This window comes from Branchiostoma floridae, chromosome 9, assembly GCF_000003815.2.
Source record: "Branchiostoma floridae strain S238N-H82 chromosome 9, Bfl_VNyyK, whole genome shotgun sequence".
NCBI lineage: Eukaryota > Metazoa > Chordata > Leptocardii > Amphioxiformes > Branchiostomatidae > Branchiostoma > Branchiostoma floridae.
Window position 1 is genome coordinate 15,476,307 of NC_049987.1, and position 6,273 is coordinate 15,482,579.

General features: G+C 44.4%; 1 long non-coding RNA gene across 1 annotated transcript; it reads left to right on the forward strand.

The window, feature by feature from the left end:
- The first annotated feature begins 2,788 nt into the window (after window positions 1-2,788).
- On the forward strand, window positions 2,789-3,314 carry LOC118423345. Its single transcript, XR_004832030.1, has 2 exons — window positions 2,789-2,910; window positions 3,088-3,314. It is a non-coding gene; the product is annotated as an uncharacterized LOC118423345 (long non-coding RNA).
- The last annotated feature ends 2,959 nt before the right edge of the window (window positions 3,315-6,273 follow it).

Genomic DNA, 6,273 nt, shown 5'->3' on the forward strand with positions numbered 1-6,273 from the left:
GCGCGGAATCCATTCAAACAGCTGTTCTCCATCCACGCCTTCCTGCAGAGTGGCGACGACATTAAGCAGGTCAGAATGAAACTTCCGGTAAGTTGATTTTTCTGTTACTATTTCTTTATTATTTAGATTACATTCTATCATTTTGTACCTGATCGATATTAGTTGCAATTACATACATTCATCATTATCTTTTAATTGGCATTACTGTCTTTTGATTGACTATGATTGATTTCTGATTTTCACCATCGATTGGATTGTTATCGTTGTTTAGAACGACCGTTTAAACCAGCCTTTGTTGACTTATGACTGACGGACCACTGATTTCACCATCTGCATCTGCTGTAGGTCCCTCTCGCGTTTGCTTTGATGTGTAGGCGGAATAAGGGAGACTACGAGGCCGTGCTGACCCACCCTAATTCCAAGCTACCGACCCACATTGTTCTTGGACGTCCAGGTCGAGGACTTCGCCTTCCACTGGACCTAGACGGTTTGGACAAATGCGCAGGGACTTGCACTCCAAGTGGTCTACTCCAAGGACTAGCACTAGCAAGTACACAGACAGTTGCGGTGCCTGCTGGAAAAATTCGACAAGGCCATAAGAAACAAACAAAGCTGGCTGAAGCATTGGATGAAGAGACTGTTGTCGCAAAAGGACCCTGCGGCCTGTGGTTTGAAGAAAATGAAGGCTTTCCAATCTTTCTTGACAGGTTATCAAATCGTTGTTGTTCTCCTAGTTCAGTTGACCGAAATTGTGTACAAAGACCCCCCAAACAATAATAGACCCATCCTGTATCTCGGTAAAGACCAAACCGGTGAGCCAGATGGAGCGACCAACAAAAAGTCACTACCACGTGATTAAATCTAGGAGCGGTTTCCTCGGAAATAATCTATTCTGTTGAAAATGTGAAATGCGGTAGTGATGCGAGAAAACACAAATGTGAAAACTCTGCAAAATATGTGAAGCAAGTGATTGTCACGTACAACCTTTGGCGGCAACAGTTGTGAACGGCAGCATTGCGAGATATGCAAACGGTTATTCCACTCCAAGATGGAGGAAGTAGATGTGCAGGCGCCGAACCCGAGCCGACCAAGCTTCACAACATGGTAAGTCCTTTTTGTTAATAGAATGTATCTTAAACATATTGCACTAAGGAATCAAAACGAGACTGCACTAAAGAATCTAAGTAGTAAGTAACTCTAGCTCTACCTTATTTTACCTTTTGCATATCATTCAGTATGATTTAATTTTTTTTTCTTCCAGGTGCGCATGGCGAACAAACGTAGGCAGGAGCTGCGCCCACAGGACTACGCTGTACTTCAATCTGGAGAAGCAGCACCTCTCAGACTGTTTCTTCAAGGCGGACATCAGATTCGACGGGCACAGACACCTTGTCTTCGCCACCGATCAGAAGCTAAAGCTGCTATCGCGGGCGAAGACATGGTACATGGACAAAACATAAGGTGGTGGGACGTCCGTTCTACCAGCTCTTCGGCATCCATGTGTTCGTCAGGGAAGATGAGAACGAGGAGCACGTCCCCCTGGCACTGGTGTTCATGTCGAACAAGGACAAAAAGGACTACAAGAAGGCATGAATGTTTTATTTTGTGCAATTTCTGAAAACTTTTTTGATATTTCATTGGATATTTACCCCTTTGTATTACCAATCCGACAAAGTCTTGAAAATTTGATCCGTGTATTCTTGTGTTGGAGGAGTTTAGCACTCTATCAGGATCATTTTTGTCTTTTCAGGTTCTTAAGAAGTTTTGAGACTGCTACCAGGAGACCTGGAACCGAAGGTGACGACTTATGTCATGGACTTTGAGAAGGGGATGTGGCAGGCAGTACGTTCTGTGTTCCCAGGGAACATCAGGAGACGGTGTACCTTCCACTGGACGCAGGCTGTCTACCGCAAGATTCAGGAGTTAGGTATGTAAAAGCAATGCAGTTGGATTTTTCTTTTTGGATACTTGTCATATTTTGGCGTATTATTAGGCTATATAGTGTCCGTGTTCTAATTGACGCTTTTGCATTTTGTTATTTATTTTATAGGACTTTAGGAGGCCTATCGGCGGCGCGAGGGAGAGCACAGGCTACTGCGCAACTTCCTGAGTCTGCTGATGCTGCCCCACGAGCATGTTCGGCCGACCTTCGAAGCTTTGTGTGAGGAAGCCGCCAACGCTAACGACGCCCGCCTCGACAGACTAACTACCTACATCCGGACGTACTGGGTGGAGAGCACTGTGTGGGAGGTCAGTGAGTTTGGTGGTCTTCATGGAGCCGTCATATAGACTTAGAAAAATCAGTCTAGGACGAAACATCCATAATCGATGAGGACGAAACATCCATGTGACGGGGAAGAAAGGAGGAGGGGACGAACGGACTAGGGGACGAAAAGACCTGATACCTCCGCGGTTCACACATTACCAAACAGAAACGATAGGACAGTCTGTGAAACAGATGCTCATTGTTAAGAATTGCATTAAACTTGTCCCCGTCAAGACAAAGATTCTCACGTGTGTTGGGCGCGCTAGTGTAAACATTTTTCTGAAAGAGGGGACGGAGTATTGCAGCTTGAGGAGAAGGTGGAGAAGATACTAAAACATTAAAGCTGTGCCAAAAGCATGGTTGCTGGTAACCCAACAACCATCGGTGTGATAAACAACCATACCAATACTTGATACAGAATAAGGAAGTTGTCCAGGGGGTGTCTGGGGTACATAAACGGAGGTAAGGATTGGGCCAAAGTAGCTGCGTTTGGAGTGTTGGTGGAGCTGGCTTTTGAACCAGCAAGCAAAAGTGCTCTGAGTTGCTCCGGGACAATAACACGTACCTTAGACTGGGAAAAAGGGATCCAACTTCCAGCTATAAGAATGAACTGAAAGCAGTACTCCAACGATTCCAGGAGGAAGGTGAGCTAGACAACATATCATATAGACGGTTATATCCAACTACAGAAGTCCCTCCGAAATTTTATGGCCTTCCCAAAGTTCATAAGTCTGGCATTCCCTTGAGGCCCATTGTAAGTAGCATTGGCTCTATAACCTATGCTTGTGCCAAATTCCTTGCTGATACCCTCTCTCCATTAGTAGGGAACACTCAACATCACATCAAAAACTCACAACAATTTGCGGAAGTGATTAAACAGGCAAGAGTAGAGGAGGATGAAGAACTCCGTTCATACGACGTGACAGCACTCTTCACCTCGGTACCTGTGGATAAAGCAGTTGATGTGATTTTGCAGAGGTTAAAGGAGGACCAGACCTTATCTGAACGCACTACTTTGAAACCAGAACAGTTGGCTGATCTACTCAGAGTGTGTCTCAATTGTACTTATTTTATTTATGATGGCATCTTCTACAAACAAATACATGGAGCGGCGATGGGATCACCTGTGTCCCCGATTGTATGCAACCTCTACTTAGAGCATCTAGAACAACGTGCCCTCAGAACTGCCCCCCACCCCCCTCTGTGGTGGTATAGATATGTTGATGACACCCATACCAAACTTAAGAAGACGTACGCCGATGAGTTCACAGATCATCTAAACAGCCTTGATCCTGACATAAAGTTCACATTTGAGAAGGAAGAGAACAGATCCTTAGCCTTTCTTGACACTTTGACAACAGTACAAGAAGACGGGTCCCTGCGAGTGACAATCTACCGCAAACCTACTCATACTGATCAATATTTGAACTTCCAGTCGGAACATCCGTTAGAACACAAACTAAGTGTTGTACGTACCCTCTTCCACAGGGCGGAAACAGTGATAACTGACCCTCAAGACAAACAGAAGGAGAAACTTCACATTACCCAGGCGTTGAAAACGTGCGGATACCCCACATGGGCCATAGAGAAGGCTACAGCACCCAAACCCCCATCACCCAGTGATACTACACAGAACAACGCCATCAGAGGGAAAAACAGGGGAATTGTTGTGCTTCCTTATTATGTGAAAGGTGTATCTGAAGGACTTAGAAGAATCTTCACCTCACATGGGATACAAACCTGTTTCAGGCCGGCGAATACTCTGCGCAACATCCTTGTAGCACCTAAAGACAAAACCCCTAAAGAACAAAAGTGTGGTGTCATCTATCATATTAAGTGCCAAGGACAGAACATCAGGGGCCCTTGTACAGAAACCTATATTGGGGAGACTGAGAGATCACTTAAGACCAGGTTCCTTGAGCACAAACGCAAGAGTTCAAAAACCTCAGAAGTTTCCCAACATATACACATAGAATCGCCGGGTCATTCAGTGTCACTAGACAAAGTTGAAATTTTGGACACAGAACCAGACTTTTTCGCCAGAGGGATTAAAGAAGCAATCTACATCCGGGCTCTACAACCATCCCTGAATAGAGACGGTGGGCGCCATAGACTTCCTGCAACCTATAATCCACTGCTTACTGAGTCACGTGTTCTATCTACATAACGTGACGTCACAACAGCAGTGGATTGTTCATTCCTTGACAAAGACTGATGCTGTACAGTCGAAAATTTGGGTGAGTCCAATTTTGGTGTTGGAAATTACAGTTCAACTATTTCAAGAATGACTTGTACCAACACAGATGAACTTTCAAGTTAAGCATCGAACATGGTCTATGACATCCTACTTCTCCAGGCTAAAAATCATCCAGGGTTGTCCAGGCCGAGGTGGAGAAACCTTGACTCGACATCACCGCGTGGTGCGGAGGATCAAATCAAGAACAGCTAATGCACGCTGAAACCAGGCGTGATGACCTGCCTTGTCTTTTGCTTCCTGTCCTGGGGACTAACGGGTGCAACATCAGGGATGTCCTACGATTTTTCAAGGGAGATAAACCATCACGACAGTTTGAGTTTGGGCAGCAGCTTGTCGGGCACTACTCCTGTACCAGTCCAGTGCACATGAGTAAGGTACCCGATTACTGGACGTCACATGGAGAATGCTACAACCAACATTAAACACGGACAGAAGTTCATCATGAAGGGACCAGCTACGAACAAGAGAGCAGTCATTAACATTTCAGACCCACTTCACAATATTACGAAGGGGGACATCCACCTACACTGAAGCTAAAACAATGACAATGAAAGCACCCAGGGACAGTTTAAAGTCTACGATTCATGGGACCAAAAGTGTCCCTACACTGCTGCATAAAAACCCCAAAACAAAGTGTGGAGGAACTGAATCTACAACACCTTGAGGAAATTGGAAGAGAACCAATACATGACCTCTGTAACCACACCAGAAATCTACTTGGAGAGCTACCATCGAGAGAAACAAAACATGTAACAGACATCATTAACAGGGTTAAAGGTCTACTTCTTAATGGTAAAGACATAGTCAGAGCTTTGTTACGCAGATGCAGAGGATTGGTAAACCACAACTGTGCTCCGCTTGTCAAATGTCATGTTTCTTCATCATCTAATGATGGAGTGTTTCTACGGCAACCCACACATCATCTCTATGAGGAAACTCCGGTTACATCACTTCCATTCTTTACCTGGCCATTTCCCGTCAACTTCGAATTAGGGTTGATCGCAATTAGTTCCACCATGGTAGAGAACGAGGAATGGCAGTTCAGCACCTTGAAGCGCATCACAAAATCCTCAGCTAACTATTCAAACCAAGATCACGTCATGACCTACCTCTTTGTCAGAACACATTTCCAACAGAATACCAAACAACAGGCATTAACAAAACAAGATCTCTCAAGGAGCAAAGGCCATTTCAAATAACAGAACAGTAATACCGATCTACCTGCTGCAGAAGTATCCCAGAGACACTCAAACATATTGTGAGAGAATCCCCGACTTTCTACTGCCAGGCTACGGGATGCACTGGCACCTCCAGGACGACTAACTCATCCTCTACGATGGCCCAGAAGACCAATCCAATCTATAATACACTTTATGGACGAAAGCGCTACCACTTTCGCTCCACAAGTGTCAAGGATGAACGGAAAATTTCAAAACCCTTCTTCGCATGTCGTTTTTAAGGGAATTGTAAAGCTAAAAATCTGTAGATCTGAAGATAAACAGTTATTGATGCATTATGACGATTATTTCCATATGTCACCTAAAGTTTGTTTGAAAATGAATCGTGTTCAAAAAAAGTGATGTTTTTGTCTGTGCACCACATGTTGTCGACAAATGTCATGTCTACGCGCATGTACTGTACCCAATTGGATTAGTTAATTTAAACACTTGTTAATTACGCTTAGAGTATGATTTATGCATCTGTATCTGACGCTTTGTCGGTATCGTAAACGTGAACTAGCAGTATTTAT